Genomic DNA, 24,587 nt, shown 5'->3' on the forward strand with positions numbered 1-24,587 from the left:
ATTGACTAGTCAGATATGACATTAAGGTCGACAGGGCACAATATTAATAAGGTATCTAGAAGGCGAAAGGAAGGAAACAGAAATAGAGAAGAAAATGTTTTAGGGACTGTCCTTCCATCCTTGCAGATTGTACCTGTCAATCAGGCAAGCAATTAACCGTCCTCCCTATTTAGGGTTTTGCCCGAGAGACCGCCGTGTATCGTGATGGAATAAGGTCCGTCGGCTGGACTTCAGTTTACAGTGGGCAGTACTCCATAGACAGAAACCACTTTGTCAGCATTAGTATGCTGGGCATGTGTCTGTCACACTGAGAGTTCTCCACCATCAGAGTGGGATGGAGGGCTCCTTACAATGGAGGACTCCAAAGGCAGACAGTGTTTCAGTGTCATCAGTGTTGACACGCGCATCCATAAACACTTACCTGGCCGAACTCTGCTCATCAATAACACCTGCAGCTCCCACTAGAAAAGGCACTTCTCCAAACACACAAGCCATTTACCACTCACACCAAGAACCACCAGCAGCAGAGAAATGTTTTCATTGTTGGGTAAAATGTCTGCAAGAATAACAGACTCTATGAAAATGAGTTAACTGTGAGGGTGAATGAGCTAATTAGGTTTATTCCCCATTTTTGGGATCACAGGTCCATACATCAACTATGACCCAGAGAAGAGAATGTTGGCCAGAATCGTGGATAAGGTGAACACATTCTCCAATACTAGATGTTAACAGGAGGACATCCGCAAGGGGTGGAATCAGTTTTGGGGGAGAGCCAGTTCTCTCACATCCAGGCACACCTATAGGTCCTGTCTATTGGTGATGGGTCTACCAGGTCCCTCAGCCTCATGCCTTGGGAGGAGAACTTTATACTCCAAAATGAAGGCATCGTTGGAATTGCAGATGAAGGGGAGACTGGTCAGTAAAAACACTAGCTCTAACACAATAACCAATTTGCCGTCTCCAAAGATTACATCCCTAATCCCTAACACACGTCTCTACACTATGAAATGAAATGAAATGAAAAGCTCATTTATAAAGCACGATAGATACCCTCAGGCATCCCAGCGCTGCAGACGACACTTGACAGTGAGAGATCGTTAAGGATTCATTCGGTTTTATTGAAGAGGAAAGTTTTTAAATGTTTTCGGAACAGAAGCAGTTTAGGTTCGGAGAGCAGATGGTGGGGGAGGGAGTTCGAGAGTTTGGCTGAGTTATAAGAGAATAGCCGGCCTCCACTTCTGGATTTCTTGATCCTGGGGACTGTAGCCAAGAAAGAGGATGCTGAGCGGAGTTGTTTATTCGGGTGGTATGGGGTGATCAGGGAGTGATTAATGGCTTCACCCGTTTTCCAAAACGCTCGGTGAGTGGTTTTGAATTTTATCCTTTCCCTGACTGGGAGCCAGTGTGGGGTTTTAAGGCCGGGTGTAGCTGGTAGGTGCCGGTGAATCTGAAGCAGTGTTCGGGCAGCACAGTTTTGTATAATCTGAAGCTTAAGTAATGTGGTCTGTGGGGCTCCTAGGTAGAGGGCGTTTCCAAAGTCAAGGTGGGACAGAATTAGACATTGGACCATGATCTGACTTGCCTGAAAAGGCAGGAGGGGGAGAATCTTTCGAAGAAGCCTGAGTAGTCCAAAGCAGGTGGCTGATAGTTTTGCTGCTTGCTGGTTGAAGTTCAGAGATTTGTCCAAACAGATGCCACGGCTCTTTATGATGTCTTTTGGTGTGGGGGGAGAACCAAGGCAAGAGGGTCAGAAAGAGTTGATAGTGGGGGGGGTTGCCTAGGAGCATTAACTCCGTTTTGTCGCTGTTTAGTTTAAGGCATGAGGAAGTCATCCATTTGGTTACTTCTTCTAGGCAGCCTTTCAGGTTATTGTGGGCTGTGAGTGGGTCTGATTGGTTGAGAGCCACCAGTAGCTGAGTGTCGTCAGCATAGGTGATGATTTTTATCCCGAACGGACGGACTACCTCATCTAGTGGGCCCATGTATATATTAAATAGCGTAGGACTCAGGGAAGAGCCATGCGGCACCCCACAGTCAAGAGGTTTGCTGGGGGAGGTGGTGTCACCTTCAAAAACCTGGAACAAGCAGTCGGTGAGGAAGGATTCGAACCAGGCAATTGCTGTCTTTGAAACTCCTAAACTGGTGAGTCGATGTAAAAGAATTTTGTGGTTTACAGTGTCGAAAGCGGCACTGAGGTCAAGGAGGATGATTGCTGCTGGATTTTCCTGGCCTCTTCCATCACTGCAACCAGGGCAGTTTCGGTCCCATGCATGGTACGGAATCCTGTCTGGGAGGGATCAAGTAGATGGTTGGTTTCGACAAACTCTGTCAACACCATGTTGACATGTTTCTCCAGGATTTTGTCAGCCAGGGTAGCAGGGAAATGGGTCTATAGTTACTAGGATTGTCCTGGTCTGAGTTTGGCTTTTTAAGGAGAGCTTTAACCATGGCCCGCTTCCAGGGAGGCGGGACTATGCCTGTAGAGAGAGAGGCATTTAGTAGGTCTAGAATGGTGGGGAGTATATTGGTAGAGACTGACAGCAGAGTGCGTGGGTGCGCTGGGTCGTTGGGGGAGCCCGTTTTTACCTGATGCATGATGGAGTCTTGCATCTCGGGGTCAAGCGGAGGAATTACTTCGAGGGTGGTTGCGGGATGAGTGCTTGAGTTGCCTGAGGGGATGGTCGGGGGGGGTCACTGTGAGTGGAGGAGAAAGAGGTATAGATGCTTTGAATTTTTTGAAAGAAGAAGTCTGCTAAGTTGTTGCAGCGGGATTGTGCATTATGAGAGGAAGGGTTTTTTTTGGGAATTTTAAGAAGGGTTTTCGCAATCCGATATATTTCTTTTGGCTTAGAAGCGGCAGCGTTAATTTTTTCTGCAAAGAAATTTGATTGTGTACTTTTAATTTCATTTTTATAGGATCTTATTGTTTCCCTGTAAGCAGTTTTTCTTGAAGGGGAATAGTCCAGGCGCCATTTTCGTTCTAATTTTTTACAATGCCGTTTCATCTCCCGTAATTTGGATGAATACCAGAGGGCAGTTTTTATGTTGCGCTTGGGTTTGGTATCCTTCATGGGGAGAGTGGAATCTAATGAGTTGGAGAGCCAGCTAATATAGTTCCTATTGGCTAGGGAAGGATTAGGATTGTTAATTGGTCTGGAGTTTTCCAGGGCTCTCGGCCAGATCTCTAGGGGGAGTTTTGACCAGTTGCGTTCCCTACGTGCCACTGTATTGGTGGGGTGAGGGAAGTTTCTGGTGTTCCAGATGAGAGGGATCAGGAAGTGGTCCGTCCAAAGAAGGGGGAGGGGAGAGCCCACTGTGAGATCCCTGCAGTTGCTAAAGATAGGGTCAAGAAGATGCCCTTTTACATCTGTAGGTGTGAGCACAAGTTGTTCCAATTGTAGTGCAAGGAGACTTGTTGTTAGTTCTAGGGCAATATGGTCATTGGTGTCATCAAAGTGGATGTTGAAATCCCCTAGAAGGGTATAGTTAGATGGGCTGCATGCTATGTTTGCTGTGATGGAAGGGAGGACATTGTGGAATTGTTTCAAGGCTCCGGGTGTTCGATAGATGAGTGTCCCGGAGAAGGTGCTAGTGGGGGAGAAATCTATAGCGAAGGAAATATTTTCACAGTCTGGTATTGGGTGTGAAGGGCTGCGGCACTTATAGCAATCTTTGTAGATGATTGCTAGGCCACCCCCTTTTCCTGTTTTACGGTATTCCCGAAGTATCTTATACCCTTGAGGTAGTGCTTGGATCAGATCGGGTTCTGACTCTGGAGTAAGCCAGGTCTCTGTTAGATACAAGACATCCGGGTTAAACTCCTCTATCAGCAGGGAGATTTCAGTGGCGTATTTGGGGAGAGATCTGCAGTTAAGGGGGTACATCTTTAGCTCCATTTTCTTTGTGGGGGGATCTGCATGGAATTGGAAGTTACAGCATGGACATGGGGTGTGTGAATCCACTGGATTCCATGAGTGGAGACAGGGAGCCGGTGTATTCCTTATTAGATTAAGAAGAAAGTTGTGACTATAGCTCCTGATGTGGCTGGCTGATCGGGCAGGGGTTGTGGCCCCTGGTCCCGGCCGGGCGATGACGTGCGCAGACAGGCTTGCCTTTGGCGCACCTTCGGCGTGCCAGCGGCGCGCCCGCTCCGCTCGTCTGCTGCGCGTAGAGAGAGGCATCCTGCTTGTCAAGTGGGGAGTTCAGCTGCTAGCCCGCTGACTCCTCCGAGAAGTCGAAAGTAGTAGTCACTTCCTGTTTGCCCCTCTTCCTGTATTCTCTCCCCTCAAACCGCTAATCTGCGGTGGACCGGAGAATACGTGAAAGTTAGGGTAAGTGTTTGGCAGCAGTACAAAACAGTGCGCAGTGAGTTAAAAGTAATGAATTTTAAAAATGGATACAGTTTTAGTTAAAAAATGCGTCGCAAATACCAGGAGCCCTTTCCCAGACACTCCTTGTCATAGAGGGTCGAGGTGTGTCTCACCTCAAGCGCGTCCGCTGCGCATAGAGAGAGGCATCCTGCTTTTCAAGGGGGGAGATCAGCTGCTAGACCGCTGACTCCTCCGAGAAGCCGGAAGTAGTAGTCACTTCCTGTGTGCCCCTCCTCCTGTATTCTCTCCACTCAAACCGCTAATCAGCGGTGGACCGGAGAATACGTGAAAGTTAGGGTAAGTGTTTGGCAGCAGTACAAAACAGTTCACAGTGAGTTAAAAGTAATGATTTTTAAAAATTAATACAGTTTTAGTTAAAAAATGCGTCACAAATATCAGGAGCCCTTTACCAGACACTCCTTGTCACAGAGGGTCGAGGTCTGTCTCACCTCAACCTATTCGCCCAAGTATGCAGTGTAGTAAAATTATGACGCAGCACCTATAATACCTGACTTCCAACAACAGCGTTCAAAGTTCGATTCCTGACTCCAGCAGCATCTTAGCCCAGCACTATCACACTGTGGATAACACCTTGCTTAATCTTCCCAACGCCCTCGAGCGGCGGAACACCTTTCCGGGAGTAGCTTTACGGTTTACAAATGTTGGCATTTTAAAAATTTAACAGCATACTGATGACAAATATTAGCGCCTTTTTTTTCTATTGTGAATGATATTTTTTTTATGTCTTCTATTTAGATATTTTTAATCATGAGAATGCAAATGACACAGTTTGCCGGGTAACAGTTTTTAAACTCTCAAACGTGTGTACACATTAAGCACCTTAATCGTATTACGATGGAAATTCAAACCTTTACAGCTTCACAGTTTGTAACTTTTTCCAACACGTGCACAAGGTAAACAGTTAAAACGTGAGCACATGTAATCTATAAAACGTGACATTTAAATGGACGGAGCCGCATCTTCCTTTCATAGACTACTCAATAACCAAAAACTATATAAACCACACCCGTTGTGCAATTAGCTTCGTTTTCGCGAGTTATTTCTCTGTGCCCATTCTGTGATGCAGTTTCCCTTTTCTAGCGTCGGATTTTTGTTTTACGTCAACAAAACATATTCCGGAGTTGTTTGATTATGACATAGTAGATATTTATAATACATAGCTATTTATCAATATTTAAACATTTATATGTAGAAAAAAGTGTTATTGCATGTTTTTCCTTTTTTTCTGTAACGCCATCAGCTTGTTTTCAGAAACAGACAGATTAAAGCAAACATTGCTCCTTTTCTGGCTCCTTTGAGCTCATATACTGTAACTTTGCATATTATAATATTGACACTGTACTTGACCTCAGAGGTGTTGGTGACCCGTCGGCACAAACCGTAAACATTTACAATTAACGTTACCACCTTCCAGTTGTTAGTCTGTTTTCCCCTGGAAATCATATACTGTCAATATGTATATTATAATATTAACAGTCATTGTGATGTCAGAGGCGTTCATGACCCGTCAGCGCAAAGAGTAAAGATATATAAGCAACGTCACCAGCTTCTGGTTTTTAGTATGTTCCCCCCTTTTGATCATATACTATGAATATGTATATTATAATTTTCAGAGTATAATGATCTCAGAGGAGTTCATGACCTGTCACCACGAAGATCAAACTTTTCGACCTCCCGGAGAAAAGAAGCTCAGAAAATAATTACCGCTCGAAAGTATTTCGTTATGGATCTTCTGTTCTATAGATAACTTTATTTTCCTTTTCTTTTTTCTGTAACAACGGAGTCATTTGTTATATTGTAATAGATTGTCCTATTGTTACAGAAGAAGAATTGGAGATTTGTCGGTGCCATCTGTAATACAGCTTACGAAACATTATAACGTACTTGATCAGATATTTTTTCAGATAGCAAATTTTACAAAATTGCAGTATAAAAAAATATAGCTTTCATACATACTTTGTGACTTTAAATATTTGATAAACCCTACATTTCTGGATGTTATTTTGTAATTTATATTCTTCTCAGTTGCGGTTCCTATTCACGTTCTCCCTATAGAATATATAGGACCAGTACTGTATATTATAATAGTACTACCCTTTATATTCTTAAATGAGTATGTGATTTGTTAGCGGAACAGTGTGCGACCTCTAAGCACTACGACAGAACGTTCCAGAATTCTACAAAATACAAATTTGAAAAATGAAAATGCATACATTTCTATCTAATATGAAGTCATTTGTGTTTAACTGTTTTTTACTTGTTCTTCTGACATCAGATAATGTTGTGCGGGAGTGTTTGTTGTAGCACTTCTTTTCTACTTTATCTAAAAGTAACTGATGCCCTCCTATATTATCAAGAATATGGGGCAAAAGTTTTACAAATTATAGCAGAAAAAAGGAAGGTGTCGCCACGCTTAACTGATATTTTATGAAATGCCATTTTTATTTGTCACCCCTTTGATATATACAGCGTCAGTTTCCGAAGAAAGTTTATTTGTAAATACGAAATAAAAATTGTTTCAAATCTAGACTGAAATTTTTGCTGCGCAACCACACCTCCCCATCAGAAAAGTAAACACCACATTATAAGTAGATAGTGCTCCTGGAAAGTATCCCACCAGCAAACTTGATTAAAAGAAAACCGCAAGACACTGTTATTTTTCCGCCGTGATTTGTGCACCCCACAACAATGATATAAATGGCCCTTAAAATATATAAAAATCAATTTTTACCTTCACAATTACTGTCCACCACCTTGTGACCACTGTACAGAGTTAATAGTGTTCCTACCCTCCCCTCTTCTACTTTGGTTTCCCATACTCCTTTGGAAGTGCGTCACACAATGACTGACAACATTGAACCGTTCCCACCCAAGAAGGAGCAAACTTGTGCTTGGAACACTTTAGCCATTTAAATGTCCATGTTGTTCCACAGAGGAGGAGGGAATGGCTGCCAACACTTCTACTTTTAATGCTTCACAGCCAATGAACATTAAGCTTCGGAAGGTCCAGCTTAGAACACATTACCCAATAAAATGTCCCTAATACTCTGGGGAGAGGAAAGGAATCGCTGACAACACTTCTACTTTCAATTGTTTACAGCCAATTAACATTAAGCTTGGGAAAGTCCTCCTTGGAACACGTCAGCCAATCATATGTCCCTCCTACTCCTCGGAGCGGAAGTGAATGTCTGCCAACACTTCTAATTTCAATAGTTCGCAACCAATCAACATTAAGATCTGGAAGCTCCTCCTTAGAACAGGTCACCTTATCAGATGTCCCTTCTTCTCCACGGAGAGCAAGTGAATGGCTGGCAACACTTCTACTTTCAATAGTTTGCAACCAACCAACTTGAAGCTCTGGAAGTTCCTCCTTAGAACACATCAGCCAATCAGATGTCCTCCCTACTCCGCGGAGGAGAAGGGAGTACCTAACGACACGTCTACTTACAATAGTTCGCAACCAATCAACATTAAACTCAGGAAGGTCCTGCTAAGGAGAAGTGAATGGCAGGAAACACTTCTACTTTAGATGGTTTGCACCCAATGAACATTAAGCTTGTTGTTGGAACACCAAAACTCAGGATGGTCCTCCTTACAACGTGTGAACAAATTAGATATCCTTGCTACTCTGCGGAGAAGTGAATGGCAGGAAACACTTCTACTTTTCATGGTTCGCACCCAATGAACATTAGGCTTGTTGTTGGAACACCTCAGCCAATTAAACGTTAATTTTGTTCCACGCACACATACAGAACACATTGTTGTTTTCCTGATATAATTTCCACAGACTACTGCACATGAGTGAAGGCCCGGGACTGCAGGGGCCCCAGCGACCCCCTGCTATTATTTTTTTAACAAATACACACAGGACCTATTTCCACAGCCTACTAAACCCCCCTCCCAACATAAGTGAAGCCTCTGGACTGCGGGGGCCCAGCGAACCCCTGCTTTTATATTTTTTACAAATACCCCCGAGACCTAGCCCACCCAGGGACCTCATTAAAATAAAACGTGGAAACCCGCGATCCCTGCGCCAATTGAGCCGAGTATTTTTTTTTTATGCTTTTTTTGGCCCTGGGGGTCTTTCAGGTACCCCCTGAGCAGGCCCAGGGGGTGAGGGTGTTTCTACCCTGCCCCCTTCTCTTGTTTTATACCTTTGTTTTTCAGTTTTCTGGTGACTCACTTCTACAGAGCCACAAGATGGCTGCCAACACTTCCTGGTTTGGAGTGCTGGCAGCCAATCACACTGAAGCTTGCTCACGCGACTTAGGCTCAGCCCAGATTTCAAAACTTGTATTGTTCTAATTTCTCAGCAACTACTGAACTGATTTGCACCATTTTTTAAAAGGCCGCTCTCTGATGCAAGCACTACCTTTCTGCCAAATATGGATTCATTCTGTTCAGTAGTTTTGGCTGTGTTCTTGCACAAAATTTCCTATGGGAAATTTCTTTTTTCACTCTTATTTTTTGAATTTCTCAAAGAATTCTCAACGGATTTACATCATTTAAAAAAAGGTAGCTTTCTGAACCAAGCTCTACCATTCTGCCAAATTTGGGTAATTCCGTTCAGCAGTTCGGGCTGTAGCTCGTCGCAAAATTTCCTACGGAAATTAACATGGGTAAAACACGTTTTGGGATCCCCCTTTTTTCTCAGCCCCTGCTTGACGAATCATCCCCAAACTTTCAGGATAGGAGCTGAGCTAGATAGACTTTTCTTTCAGGTAATTGCAGGAAGATTCATTAAACGACACCAAAGTTATTAGCAAATCAAAAATGCTTTTCCAATGGAAACTAGGTTGTAACTATAACTAGGTAATATATATATATATATATATATATATATATATATATATATATATATATATATATATATATATATATATTTATATATATATATCGAAATAAAGTTACCAGCTGCTTGGAATGCACACAGAAACAGGTCGGGCTTCTTTCTTTTTGGTGAGAGTCCTTTATTGCAGCAGGTCAGCATGTTACACAATCCATTAATGCCAGACGCGTTTCAAAGCTTACCTGCTTCTTGTTCACTGGCGTTGTGCAAATTCAGCAAGGATGACGTGTGGAAGCAATTCGTCCTTATTAGTGCTTTTCCCGCCCCCTGGTGGGTGGGCTCTGGTGTCTTCAGGAACAGTCTTCTGGGACTTAGAGTTCCTGTTCGTATTTGGCTCTCTTTGGTGGGATATTTGGCTCTCTGTGATGAGATCTGCTTTTTTGCATCCATTTCATTAAATAAATAAATGTAAATGTCGGAATTTGTAAAGCGCACAGCTACCTCCACCGGAGGTGTCCCGGCGCTGTCCGTATACCGCTTAGGAACCCTTCCTGGCTTTCCTATGAAATGTCCACTCCTGGGCACCCCCCAGGTGCAGCCAGGCATCCCAGCGCTTTTGGGGCCGTTGTGGAGACTAAGCAAGCTATTGCCCAGAGTTGCAGCGTGGGACCCATGATCAGAACAGGCACTGAGGCGAGAATATCCAGTCAGGGGAATTGATGAGCCGGAGACCCGCCGAGGCGAGAATCGAACCCTGGTCCCTGGCCAGAGCTCTGCATCAAGGTCTGCCTGCTCTAACCATTGAGCCACACTTCTCCACATGAGGGAGACAAGCGGACCTCATTCTGCTTTCCCTGTTAATCCGCCATTGTCAGATTCCGGTATCTGCTAGGCAGTTCACTTGTTGTGTGATGGTGCATTCCACGACCCTTGGCAGGCCGTTAAATATCGGAAAAAAGTTACCAGCTGCTTGAAATGCACACAGAAACAGGTCGGGCTCCTTTCTTTTTGGTGAGAGTCCTTTATTGCAGCAGGTCGGCATGTTACACAATCCATTAATGCCAGACGCGTTTCAAAGCTTACTTGCTTCTTGTTCACTGGCGTTGTGCAAATTCAGCAAGGATGACGTGTGGGAGCAATTCGTCCTTATTAGTGCTTTTCCCGCCCCCTGGTGGGTGGGCTCTGGTGTCTTCAGGAAAAGTCTTCTGGGACTTAGAGTTCCTGTTCGTATTTGGCTCTCTTTATTTATTCATTTATTTATTTATTTATTTATTTATTTATTTATTTAGTGTCTCTTATATAGCGCGCAGCTACTCCAACGGGGTGTCCTGGCGCTCCAGAGGGTGGGATGACTCTTTCTCCATGAGTATTAGCAGAAAAGGTATGTTTGTAATGCCTTAAGAAAAGGGAGTTCTACCTGGATTAAGCGAATGGCCTGCGGAAGTTTATTCCAATGGAATGCGGCGCATGTTTGGAAAGTTTTTCCTCCTTATCGCATCTTTTTAAATCTCGGGGTAGTGAGGAGGTTTTTGGAACTGGATCGCAGGGATCTGATGTTTTTGTAGGGGCGCAGACAGGAAGAAAGATAAGCCGAGCCCTTCCCCTTGATTGCCCTGTGAGCCAGTGTAAGGGCTTTGAATTCAGCCCTTTTCTGTATCGGTAACCAATGAAGCGAGCGGCTATGTGGGGAGATATGTTCTCTGAGGGAAATGCCACACACTAGTCGGACTGCCGCATTCTGTACTGTTTGAAGCCGGTGGCAGAGGCCTGCGGCAAGTCCGATATACAGACCGTTAGCATAGTCCAAGTGAGATGTAGCCAATGCTTGGACAATGGTTTTCCTAGTATTACTGGGTAGGAAATGAATAATTTTTTTTACCATCCTTATTTTTGAAAAACAGGCGGCAGAAACCGTTTGAACTTGGGTGTGGAAGGAAAGGTTGAAGTCCCACCTGACGTCAAGGTTTTTTACGGATTCTTTAGGGGTGGGGGGCATGCTTAAGTCGTGTGGCCACCACAGATTAGAGTTCAGGGGAGATGATTGGTGGAAAAAAAGGACCTCTGTCTTTCCAGCATTGAGTCGGAGACAGTTGTTATCCATCCAACGTGCGACTTTGCGCAAGCAGTCTTTTAGTGGGTCAAATGTAGACTCAGAGATACTGTCATAAGAAAATAATAGTTGGATGCCATCCGCGTATGAGGTGGCTTTGATTCCAGATTGAGCAATCAGCTCGGCCAGAGGGGAGAAATAAACATTGAAAAGAAGGGGGCTCAAGGAGGAGCCCTGAGGGACTCCCCACTTGAGTGGTCGGCTTTCTGAGGTAAAAGGGGGAGTGAAAACCGCCTGTGTACGGTTGGACAGAAAAGAGGACACCCACTTCAGGGCCTGGCCTTGGATGCCTTTGGAATGGAGACGGTCGAGGAGAACAGGATGAGAGACGGTGTCGAAAGCTGCCGATAAATCCAGCAGCACCAACACCGCCCTCGATCCTGCGCCAAGTTTCCATTGAACAGCGTCGGCCATCTCAATCAGTGCCAATTCTGTGCTGTAGCCTCGTCTAAAACCGTGTTGCAAGTTGTGGAATGACCCATGAGCTTCCAAGAAGTTTGCCAACTGCTGTTGTACTAGTTTTTCAAGTACCTTGGCTGGGGCTGATAACAGGGAAATGGGCATGTAATTGGCTGGCTCGTTAGGGTCTGCGTTAGCGTTTTTCAGGATGGGGACAATATGTGCGTGTTTCCACGAGTCTGGGAAAATGCCAGTACTTAGTGAGTCATTCCAGATACGATTCAGAACAGGATTAAGAATTGGGGCCAGGGCTTTGTATTGTTTGACCGGCCAGGGGTTGGTTGGCGAGCCAGATCTACACTTTGATAGATCTGCCAGAGAACGATCAAGGGAGATCGCTTCAAAGTCTGAAAAGATCTGGGAAGGTTCTGGGCAGAGTTTTGGGTGAACTGTGGGGTTATAAATGAGGCCAGTGCTATTTTTGCAGGGAAAGGAATCATAAATGGTGGCAAATTTTTTCCTCAAAGAAGTCTGAGAGGCGGTTGCAGAGGGATTGTGATACCGGGGACTGTCGTTTGAGGGCCAAGGGGGTCAGTAAAAGATCTCACAGTATTAAAAATTTCTCTTGCGGAACCTTGGGCTCTGTTAATTTTTTCCTCTAGGTAAAATCTTTTATGATCAATAATCTTTTTCCTATAATTTTTAAGGGCTGATTTATATTTCAGTTTGCTATCTGGGGAATATGAAAGTCTCCAACGTCTCTCCAGGAGTTTACAGGCAGACTTACACTTTCGGAGTTCATCCGAATACCAGGGTGAGGAGGGGGCAGAACGAAATGTTTTGATAGGCCTAATGGGAGCAATTGAATCTATAGCAGAGGAGATCCAGCAGTTAAAATTGTTCAACCTGGAGTCTAAATCGATGGCCTCCCTAGGGGCAGTTGAGGGCAGTTGTACTCCTAGGCTATCTGAGGAGATCTTGCTCCAGTTACGACCGAGAGTTTTAGCTAATACTCGAGGTCTTACTTGATGGAGTAAAGAAATAGAAAAAGGAATAAAGAAATGGTCAGACCAAATCACTGGGTAAGGATCACCAGTAGTAAGGTCTGCAAGGTTGGAACATATGAGATCGAGAGTATGACCAGCCTTATGGGTAGGACGGGAGATCAAAAGATTTAGACCGCCATGTGACAGTGTGGTAAGAAAATTAGTACTCGTGGGATCGGAGACGTCCTCCACATGGAGATTAGAGTGAAATTGGCATAGCGGGAGCTAGCCTCGAGGACGTAATCTAAGAAATCCGGAAGGAAGGAAACCTTGGATTTAGGGGGGCGATATACTAATAAACCTGTAAGGGTAGTGTTTGCTGCGAGATGGATGCAGAAAGGGAGAGCTTCAATAGATTCTATTTGAATATAAGGAAAAGAGGAGATGGTCCATAATGATCTATAAATAATGGCGATACCTCCACCGTGGTTGGGGCTTTGTCTGTTAGCACAGAGAATGTGATAGTCAGGGGGAATGGCAAGGGACAAAGCGGAATTAGTTTCATCCCCTAACCATGTCTCCGTTAGAAAGAGGATGTCCCATTTGTTATCTGATAGGGATTGAGCTATATCCTTCGAATGTTTAACGAGAGAGCGACAATTAATAAGGCCCGCTTTGATGGTGATGTTTTTACTAGAGGTTGGAGACCATTTAGGGTTAATTTGGAGAGGGCAGTGAGTCATAGAGGTGCTTTCTGCCTGGTCGGGTTTACAGGGCATACACGGGAAGGTGAGGGGGGTAAGGTCAGAGGGAATAGAATGTAGGAAACCACAATGCTGTTGCCTTAAATTAAGTAAAGTTCTCTTATCATACCTAAATGTAGGATGTATGACAGGATCGACACAGTGATTGGCCTCGGCCACGTCCTGGTCGCGGACGGGCGCAGACGGGCAGGACTCTGGCACGACTCCGGCGCAGATCAGGCGTGTCCGCTGTGCGCGTCCGCTGCGCGGAGACATGCCCATCCCTTTTTATATTGTCCGCTAGGGTGCGTGTTGACGCTTCCCCAAGCAAAGATGGCCGCTATAGAATTCAGCCCGCCCGGGACACCGCTGTCTCAGCCCTGAGTCGGCTCATGCTGGTCCGGGTCACCAAGGGGTATGGGAGTGAGTCGGTAGGATGCCGCGCTTCGTAATCAAGCAGGGGGCCAGAGGGGACAACAGTGAAACCGCTTTTTAATCAAGGGATTGGGCAATGAGAATAAAAGGCAAGAGTTTAAAATGGTGCAAAGTTTCAGGCAAGAATTGTGCAATATTTTAAAATACAAACAAAGCAAATACAAATAAAGCAAAGTAACATAACCTCCCTGCTTCCGCCTCAGGATGGAATCACACACGCGCTAGAATGAGCACCGGGTTCTGGGTGCCCTTTTTATACTGTCCGCTAGGGTGCGTGTTGACGCTTCCCCAAGCAAAGATGGCCGCTATAGAATTCAGCCCGCCCGGTACACCGCTGTCTCAGCCCTGAGTCGGCTGATGCTGGTCTGGGTCACCAAGGGGTATGGGAGTGAGTCGGTAAGATGCCGCGCTTCGTAATCAAGCAGGGGGCCAGAGGGGACAACAGTGAAACCGCTTTTCAATCAAGCGAGTGGGCAATGAGAATAAAAGGCACGAGTTTAAAATGGTGCAAAGTTTCAGGCAAGAATTGTGCAATATTTTAAAATACAAATAAAGCAAATACAAATAAAGCAAAGTAACACAACCTCCCGGCTTCCGCCCTAGGAGGGAATCACACACACGCTAGAATCTTCAGGAAAAGTCTTCTGGGACTTAGAGTTCCTTTTCGCATGTGTGATGAGATCTGCTTTTTTGCATCCATTTCATTAGGGAGACAAGCGGACCTAGTTCTGCTTTCCCTGTTAATCCGCCATTGTCAGATTCCGGTATGTGCTAGGCAGTTCACTTGTTGTGTGATGGTGCATTCCACGACCCTCGGCAGGCCGTTAAATATCGAAAAAAAGTTACCAGCTGCTTGGAATGCACACAAAAACAGGTCGGGCTCCTTTCTTTTTGGTGAGAGTGCTTACAGGGAAAGCAGATCGAGGTCCGCTTGTCTCCCTAATAAAATGGATGCAAAAAAGCAGATCTCATCACAGCGAGCCAAATATCCCACCAAAGAGAGCCAAATAGGAACAGGAACTCTAAGTCCCAGAAGAATTTTCCTGAAGACACCAGAGCCCACCCACCAGGGGGCGGAAAAAGCACTAATAAGGACGAATTGCTCCCACACGTCATCCTTGCTGAATTTGCACAACGCCAGTGAACAAGAAGCAAGTAAGCTTTGAAACGCGTCTGGCATTAATGGATTGTGTAACATGTTGACCTCCTGCAATAAAGCACTCTCACCAAAAAGAAAGGAGCCCCACCTGTTTCTGTGTGCATTCCAAGCAGCTGGTAACTTTTTTTCGATATTTAACAGCCTGCCAAGGGTCGTGGAATGCACCATCACACAACAAGTGAACTGCCTAGCAGATACCGGAATCTGACAATGGCGGATTAACAGGGAAAGCAGAACGAGGTCCGCTTGTCTCCCTAATGAAATGGATGCAAAAAAGCAGATCTCATCACAGAGAGCCAAATATCCCACCAAAGAGAGCCAAATACGAACAGGAGCTCTAAGTCCCAGAAGACTTTTCCTGAAGACACCAGAGCCCACCGACCAGGGGGCGGGAAAAGCACTGATAAGACGAATTGCTCCCACACGTCATCCTTGCTGAATTTGCACAACGCCAATGAACAAGAAGCAAGTAAGCTTTGAAACGCGTCTGGCATTAATGGATTGTGTAACATGTTGACCTGCTGCAGTAAAGGACTCTCACCAAAAAGAAAGGAGCCCGACCTGTTTCTGTGTGCATTCCAAGCAGCTGGTAACTTTTTTTCGATATTTAACGGCCTGCCAAGGGTCGTGAAATGCACCATCACACAACAAGTGAACTGCCTAGAAGATACCGGAATCTGACAATGGCGGATTAACAGGGAAAGCAGAACGAGGTGCGCTTGTCTCCCTAATGAAATGGATGCAAAAAAGTAGATCTCATCACAGAGAACCAAATATCCCACCAAAGAGAGCCAAATACGAACAGGAACTCTAAGTCCCAGAAGACTTTTCCTGAAGACACCAGAGCCCACCCACCAGGGGGCGGGAAAAGCACTAATAACGACTAATTGCTCCCACACGTCATCCATGCTGAATTTGCACAACGCCAGTGAACAAGAAGCAAGTAAGCTTTGAAACGCGTCTGGCATTAATGGATTGTGTAACATGCTGACCTGCTGCAATAAAGGACTCTCACCAAAAAGAAAGGAGCCCGACCTGTTTCTGTATGCATTCCAAGCAGCTGGTAACTTTTTTTCGATATTTAACGGCCTGCCAAGGGTCGTGGAATGCACCATCACACAACAAGTGAACTGCCTAGCAGATACCGGAATCTGACAATGGCGGATTAACAGGGAAAGCAGAACGAGGTCCGCTTGTCTCCCTGATGAAATGGATGCAAAAAAGCAGATCTCATCACAGAGAGCTAAATATGCCACCAAAGAGAGCCAAATAGGAACAGGAACTCTAAGTCCCAGAAGACATTTCCTGAAGACACCAGAGCCCACCCACCAGGGGGCGGGAAAAGCACTAATAAGGACGAATAGCTCCCACACGTCATCCTTGCTGAATTTGCACAACGCCAGTGAACAAGAAGCAAGTAAGCTTTGAAACGCGTCTGGCATTAATGGATTGTATAACATGCTGACCTGCTGCATTAAAGGACTCTCACCAAAAAGAAAGGAGCCCAACCTGTTTCTGTGTGCATTCCAAGCAGCTGGTAACTTTTTTTCGATATTTAACGGCCTGCCAAGGGTCGTGGAATGCACCATCACACAACAAGTGAACTACCTAGCAGATACCGGAATCTGACAATGGCGGATTAACAGGGAAAGCAGAACGAGGTCTGCTTGTCTCCCTAATAAAATGGATGCAAAAAAGCAGATCTCATCACATAGAGCCAAATATCCCACCAAAGAGAGCCAAATACGAACAGGAACTCTAAGTCCCAGAAGACTTTTCCTGACGACACCAGAGCCCACCCACCAGGGGGCGGGAAAAGCACTAATAAGGACGAATTGCTCCCACACGTCATCCTTGCTGAATTTGCACAACGCCAGTGAACAAGAAGCAAGTAAGCTTTGAAACGCGTCTGGCATTAATGGATTGTGTAACATGCTGACCTGCTGCAATAAAGGACTCTCACCAAAAAGAAAGGAACCCGACCTGTTTCTGTATGCATTCCAAGCAGCTGGTAACTTTTTTTCGATATTTAACGGCCTGCCAAGGGTCGTGGAATGCACCATCACACAACAAGTGAACTGCCTAGCAGATACCGGAATCTGACAATGGCGGATTAACAGGGAAAGCAGAACGAGGTCTGCTTGTCTCCCTAATGAAATGGATGCAAAAAAGCAGATCTCATCACAGAGAACTAAATATGCCACCAAAGAGAGCCAAATAGGAACAGGAACTCTAAGTCCCAGAAGATATTTCCTGAAGACACCAGAGCCCACCCACCAGGGGGCGGGAAAAGCACTAATAAGGACGAATTGCTCCCACACGTCATCCTTGCTGAATTTGCACAACGCCAGTGAACAAGAAGCAAGTAAGCTTTGAAACGCGTCTGGCATTAATGGATTGTGTAACATGCTGACCTACTGCAATAAAGCACTCTCACCAAAAAGAAAGGAGCCCGACCTGTTTTTGTGTGCATTCCAAGCAGCTGGTAACTTTGTTTCGATATTTAACGGCCTGCCAAGGGTCATGGAATGCACCATCACACAACAAGTGAACTGCCTAGCAGATACCGGAATCTGACAATGGCGGATTAACAGGGAAAGCAGAACGAGGTCCGCTTGTCTCCCTAATGAAATGGATGCAAAAAAGAAGATCTCATCACAGAGAACAAAATATCCCACCAAAGAGAGCCAAATACGAACAGGAACTCTAAGTCCCAGAAGACTTTTCCTGAAGACACCAGAGCCCACCCATCAGGGGGCGGGAAAAGCACTAATAAGGACGAATTGCTCCCCCAGGTCATCCTTGCTGAATTTGCACAACGCCAGTGAACAAGAAGCAAGTAAGCTTTGAAACGCGTATGGCATTAATGGATTGTGTAACATGCTGACCTGCTGCATTAAAGGACTCTCACCAAAAAGAAAGGAGCCCAACCTGTTTCTGTGTGTATTCCAAGCAGCTGGTAACTTTTTTTCTATATTTAACGGCCTGCCAAGGGTCGTGGAATGCACCATCACACAACAAGTGAACTACCTAGCAGATACCGGAATCTGACAATGGCGGATTAACAGGGAAAGCAGAACGAGGTCTGCTTGTCTCCCTAATAAAATGGATGCAAAAAAGCAGATCTCATCACATAGAGCCAAATATCCCACCAAAGAGAGCCAAATACGAACAGGAACTCTAAGTCCCAGAAGACTTTTCCTGAAGATACCAGAGCCCACCCACCAGGGGGCGGGAAAAGCACTAATAAGGACTAATTGCTCCCACACGTCATCCTTGCTGAATTTGCACAATGCCAGTGAACAAGAAGCAAGTAAGCTTTGAAACGCGTCTGGCATTAATGGATTGTGTAACATGCTTGCCTGCTGCAATAAAGGACTCTCACCAAAAAGAAAGGAGCCCGACCTGTTTCTGTATGCATTCCAAGCAGCTGGTAACTTTTTTTCGATATTTAACGGCCTGCCAAGGGTCGTGGAATGCACCATCACACAACAAGTGAACTGCCTAGCAGATACCGGTATCTGACAATGGCGGATTAACAGGGAAAGCAGAACGAGGTCCGCTTGTCTCCCTAATGAAATGGATGCAAAAAAGCAGATCTCATCACAGAGAGCTAAATATGCCACCAAAGAGAGCCAAATACGAACAGGAACTCTAAGTCCCAGAAGACTTTTCCTGAAGACACCAGAGCCCACCCACCAGGGGGTGGGAAAAGCACTAATAAGGATGAATTGCTCCCACACGTCATCCATGCTGAATTTGCACAACGCCAGTGAACAAGAAGCAAGTAAGCTTTGAAACGCGTCTGGCATTAATGGATTGTGTAACATGCTGACCTGCTGCAATAAAGGACTCTCACCAAAAAGAAAGGAGCCCGACCTGTTTCTGTGTGCATTCCAAGCAGCTGGTAACTTTTTTTCGATATTTAATGGCCTGCCAAGGGTCGTGGAATGCACCATCACACAACAAGTGAACTGCCTAGCAGATACCGGAATCTGACAATGGCGGATTAACAGGGAAAGCAGAACGAGGTCCGCTTGCCTCGCTAATGAAATGGATGCAAAAAAAGCAGATCTCATCACAGAGAGCCAAATATCCCACCAAAGAGAGCCAAATACGAACAGGAACTCTAAGTCCCAGAAGACTTTTCCTGAAGACACCAGAGCCCACCCACCAGGGGGCGGGAAAAGCACTAATAAGGACGAATTGCTCCCACACGTCATCCTTGCTGAATTTGCACAACGCCAGTGAACAAGAAGCAAGTAAGCTTTGAAACGCGTCTGGCATTAATGGATTGTGTAACATGCTGACCTGCTGCAATAAAGGACTCTCACCAAAAAGAAAGGAGCCCGACCTGTTTCTGTGTGCATTCCAAGCAGCTGGTAACTTTTTTTTTATATTTAACGGCTTGCCAAGGGTCGTGGAATGCACTATCACACAACAAGTGAACTGCATAGCAGATACCGGAATCTGACAATGGCGGATTAACAGGGAAATCAGAACGAGGTCCGCTTGTCTCCCTAATGAAATGGATGCAAAAAAGCAGATCTCATCACAGAGAGCCAAATATCCCACCAAAGAGAGCCAAATACGAACAGGAACTCTAAGTCCCAGAAGACTTTTCCTGAAGACAGCAGAGCCCACCCACCAGGGGGCGGGAAAAGCACTAATAAGGACGAATTGCTCCCACACGTCATCCTTGCTGAATTTGCACAACGCAAGTGAACAAGAAGCAAGTAAGCTTTGAAACGCGTCTGGCATTAATGGATTGTGTAACATGCTGACCTGCTGCAATACAGCACTCTCACCAAAAAGAAAGGAGCCCGACCTGTTTTTGTGTGCATTCCAAGCAGCTGGTAACTTTGTTTCGATATTTAACGGCCTGCCAAGGGTCATGGAATGCACCATCACACAACAAGTGAACTGCCTAGCAGATACCGGAATCTGACAATGGCGGATTAACAGGGAAACCAGAACGAGGTGCGCTTGTCTCCCTAATGAAATGGATGCAAAAAAGTAGATCTCATCACAGAGAACCAAATATCCCACCAAAGAGAGCCAAATACGAACAGGAACTCTAAGTCCCAGAAGACTTTTCCTGAAGACACCAGAGCCCACCCACCAGGGGGCGGGAAAAGCACTAATAACGACGAATTGCTCCCACACGTCATCCTTGCTGAATTTGCACAACGCCAGTGAACAAGAAGCAAGTAAGCTTTGAAACGCGTCTGGCATTAATGGATTGTGTAACATGCTGACCTGCTGCAATAAAGGACTCTCACCAAAAAGAAAGGAGCCCGACCTGTTTCTGTATGCATTCCAAGCAGCTGGTAACTTTTTTTCGATATTTAACGGCCTGCCAAGGGTCGTGGAATGCACCATCACACAACAAGTGAACTGCCTAGCAGATACCGGAATCTGACAATGGCGGATTAACAGGGAAAGCAGAACGAGGTCCGCTTGTCTCCCTGATGAAATGGATGCAAAAAAGCAGATCTCATCACAGAGAGCTAAATATGCCACCAAAGACAGCCAAATAGGAAGAGGAACTCTAAGTCCCAGAAGACATTTCCTGAAGACACCAGAGCCCACCCACCAGGGGGCGGGAAAAGCACTAATAAGGACGAATTGCTCCCACACGTCATCCTTGCTGAATTTGCACAACGCCAGTGAACAAGAAGCAAGTAAGCTTTGAAACGCGTCTGGCATTAATGGATTGTGTAACATGCTGACCAACTGCAATAAAGCACTCTCGCCAAAAAGAAAGGAGCCCGACCTGTTTTTGTGTGCATTCCAAGCAGCTGGTAACTTTGTTTCGATATTTAACGGCCTGCCAAGGGTCATGGAATGCACCATCACACAACAAGTGAACTGCCTAGCAGATACCGGAATCTGACAATGGCGGATTAACAGGGAAAGCAGAACGAGGTCCGCTTGTCTCCCTAATGAAATGGATGCAAAAAAGCAGATCTCATCACAGAGAACCAAATATCCCACCAAAGAGAGCCAAATACGAACAGGAACTCTAAGTCCCAGTTGACTTTTCCTGAAGACACCAGAGCCCACCCACCAGGGGGCGGGAAAAGCACTAATAACGACGAATTGCTCCCACACGTCATCCTTGCTGAATTTGCACAACGCCAGTGAACAAGAAGCAAGTAAGCTTTGAAACGCGTATGGCATTAATGGATTGTGTAACTTGCTGACCTGCTGCATTAAAGGACTCTCACCAAAAAGAAAGGAGCCCAACCTGTTTCTGTGTGCATTCCAAGCAGCTGGTAACTTTTTTTCTATATTTAACGGCCTGCCAAGGGTCGTGGAATGCACCATCACACAACAAGTGAACTACCTAGCAGATACCGGAATCTGACAATGGCGGATTAACAGGGAAAGCAGAACGAGGTCTGCTTGTCTCCCTAATAAAATGGATGCAAAAAAGCAGATCTCATCACATAGAGCCAAATATCCCACCAAAGAGAGCCAAATACGAACAGGAACTCTAAGTCCCAGAAGACTTTTCCTGACGACACCAGAGCCCACCCACCAGGGGGCGGGAAAAGCACTAATAAGGACGAATTGCTCCCACACGTCATCCTTGCTGAATTTTCACAATGCCAGTGAACAAGAAGCAAGTAAGCTTTGAAACGCGTCTGGCATTAATGGATTGTGTAACATGCTTGCCTGCTGCAATAAAGGACTCTCACCAAAAAGAAAGGAGCCCGACCTGTTTCTGTATGCATTCCAAGCAGCTGGTAACTTTTTTTCGATATTTAACGGCCTGCCAAGGGTCGTGGAATGCACCATCACACAACAAGTGAACTGCCTAGCAGATACCGGAATCTGACAATGGCGGATTAACAGGGAAAGCAGAACGAGGTCCGCTTGTCTCCCTAATGAAATGGATGCAAAAAAGCAGATCTCATCACAGAGAGCTAAATATGCCACCAAAGAGAGCCAAATACGAACAGGAACTCTAAGTCCCAGAAGACTTTTCCTGAAGACACCAGAGCCCACCCACCAGGGAGCGGGAAAAGCACTAATAAGGATGAATTGCTCCCACACGTCATCCATGCTGAATTTGCACAACGCCAGTGAACAAGAAGCAAGTAAGCTTTGAAACGCGTCTGGCATTAATGGATTGTGTAACATGCTGACCTGCTGCAATAAAGGACTCTCACCAAAAAGAAAGGAGCCCGACCTGTTTCTGTATGCATTCCAAGCAGCTGGTAACTTTTTTTCGATATTTAACGGCCTGCCAAGGGTCGTGGAATGCACCATCACACAACAAGTGAACTGCCTAGCAGATACCGGAATCTGACAATGGCGGATTAACAGGGAAAGCAGAACGAGGTCCGCTTGTCTCCCTGATGAAATGGATGCAAAAAAGCAGATCTCATCACAGAGAGCTAAATATGCCACCAAAGAGAGCCAAATAGGAACAGGAACTCTAAGTCCCAGAAGACATTTCCTGAAGACACCAGAGCCCACCCACCAGGGGGCGGGAAAAGCACTAATAAGGACGAATAGCTCCCACACGTCATCCTTGCTGAATTTGCACAACGCCAGTGAACAAGAAGCAAGTAAGCTTTGAAACGCGTCTGGCATTAATGGATTGTGTAACATGCTGACCTGCTGCATTAAAGGACTCTCACCAAAAAGAAAGGAGCCCAACCTGTTTCTGTGTGCATTCCAAGCAGCTGGTAACTTTTTTTCTATATTTAACGGCCTGCCAAGGGTCGTGGAATGCACCATCACACAACAAGTGAACTACCTAGCAGATACCGGAATCTGACAATGGCGGATTAACAGGGAAAGCAGAACGAGGTCTGCTTGTCTCCCTAATAAAATGGATGCAAAAAAGCAGATCTCATCACATAGAGCCAAATATCCCACCAAAGAGAGCCAAATACGAACAGGAACTCTAAGTCCCAGAAGACTTTTCCTGACGACACCAGAGCCCACCCACCAGGGGGCGGGAAAAGCACTAATAAGGACGAATTGCTCCCACACGTCATCCTTGCTGAATTTGCACAATGCCAGTGAACAAGAAGCAAGTAAGCTTTGAAACGCGTCTGGCATTAATGGATTGTGTAACATGCTTGCCTGCTGCAATAAAGGACTCTCACCAAAAAGAACGGAGCCCGACCTGTTTCTGTATGCATTCCAAGCAGCTGGTAACTTTTTTTCGATATTTAACGGCCTGCCAAGGGTCGTGGAATGCACCATCACACAACAAGTGAACTGCCTAGCAGATACCGGAATCTGACAATGGCGGATTAACAGGTAAAGCAGAACGAGGTCCGCTTGTCTCCCTAATGAAATGGATGCAAAAAAGCAGATCTCATCACAGAGAGCTAAATATGCCACCAAAGAGAGCCAAATACGAACAGGAACTCTAAGTCCCAGAAGACTTTTCCTGAAGACACCAGAGCCCACCCACCAGGGAGCGGGAAAAGCACTAATAAGGATGAATTGCTCCCACACGTCATCCATGCTGAATTTGCACAACGCAAGTGAACAAGAAGCAAGTAAGCTTTGAAACGCGTCTGGCATTAATGGATTGTGTAACATGCTGACCTACTGCAATAAAGCACTCTCACCAAAAAGAAAGGAGCCCGACCTGTTTTTGTGTGCATTCCAAGCAGCTGGTAACTTTGTTTCGATATTTAACGGCCTGCCAAGGGTCATGGAATGCACCATCACACAACAAGTGAACTGCCTAGCAGATACCGGAATCTGACAATGGCGGATTAACAGGGAAAGCAGAACGAGGTCCGTTTGTCTCCCTAATGAAATGGATGCAAAAAAGAAGATCTCATCACAGAGAACCAAATATCCCACCAAAGAGAGCCAAATACGAACAGGAACTCTAAGTCCCAGAAGACTTTTCCTGAAGACACAAGAGCCCACCCACCAGGGGGCGGGAAAAGCACTAATAAGGACGAATTGCTCCCCCAGGTCATCCTTGCTGAATTTGCACAACGCCAGTGAACAAGAAGCAAGTAAGCTTTGAAACGCGTCTGGCATTAATGGATTGTGTAACATGCTGACCTGCTGCAATAAAGGACTCTCACCAAAAAGAAAGGAACCCGACCTGTTTCTGTATGCATTCCAAGCAGCTGGTAACTTTTTTTCTATATTTAACGGCCTGCCAAGGGTCGTGGAATGCACCATCACACAACAAGTGAACTACCTAGCAGATACCGGAATCTGACAATGGCGGATTAACAGGGAAAGCAGAACGAGGTCTGCTTGTCTCCCTAATAAAATGGATGCAAAAAAGCAGATCTCATCACATAGAGCCAAATATCCCACCAAAGAGAGCCAAATACGAACAGGAACTCTAAGTCCCAGAAGACTTTTCCTGAAGACACCAGAGCCCACCCACCAGGGGGCGGGAAAAGCACTAATAAGGACTAATTGCTCCCACACGTCATCCTTGCTGAATTTGCACAATGCCAGTGAACAAGAAGCAAGTAAGCTTTGAAACGCGTCTGGCATTAATGGATTGTGTAACATGCTTGCCTGCTGCAATAAAGCACTCTCACCAAAAAGAAAGGAGCCCGACCTGTTTC

The sequence above is a fragment of the Lissotriton helveticus genome, chromosome 4_1 (assembly GCF_964261635.1).
Source record: "Lissotriton helveticus chromosome 4_1, aLisHel1.1, whole genome shotgun sequence".
NCBI lineage: Eukaryota > Metazoa > Chordata > Amphibia > Caudata > Salamandridae > Lissotriton > Lissotriton helveticus.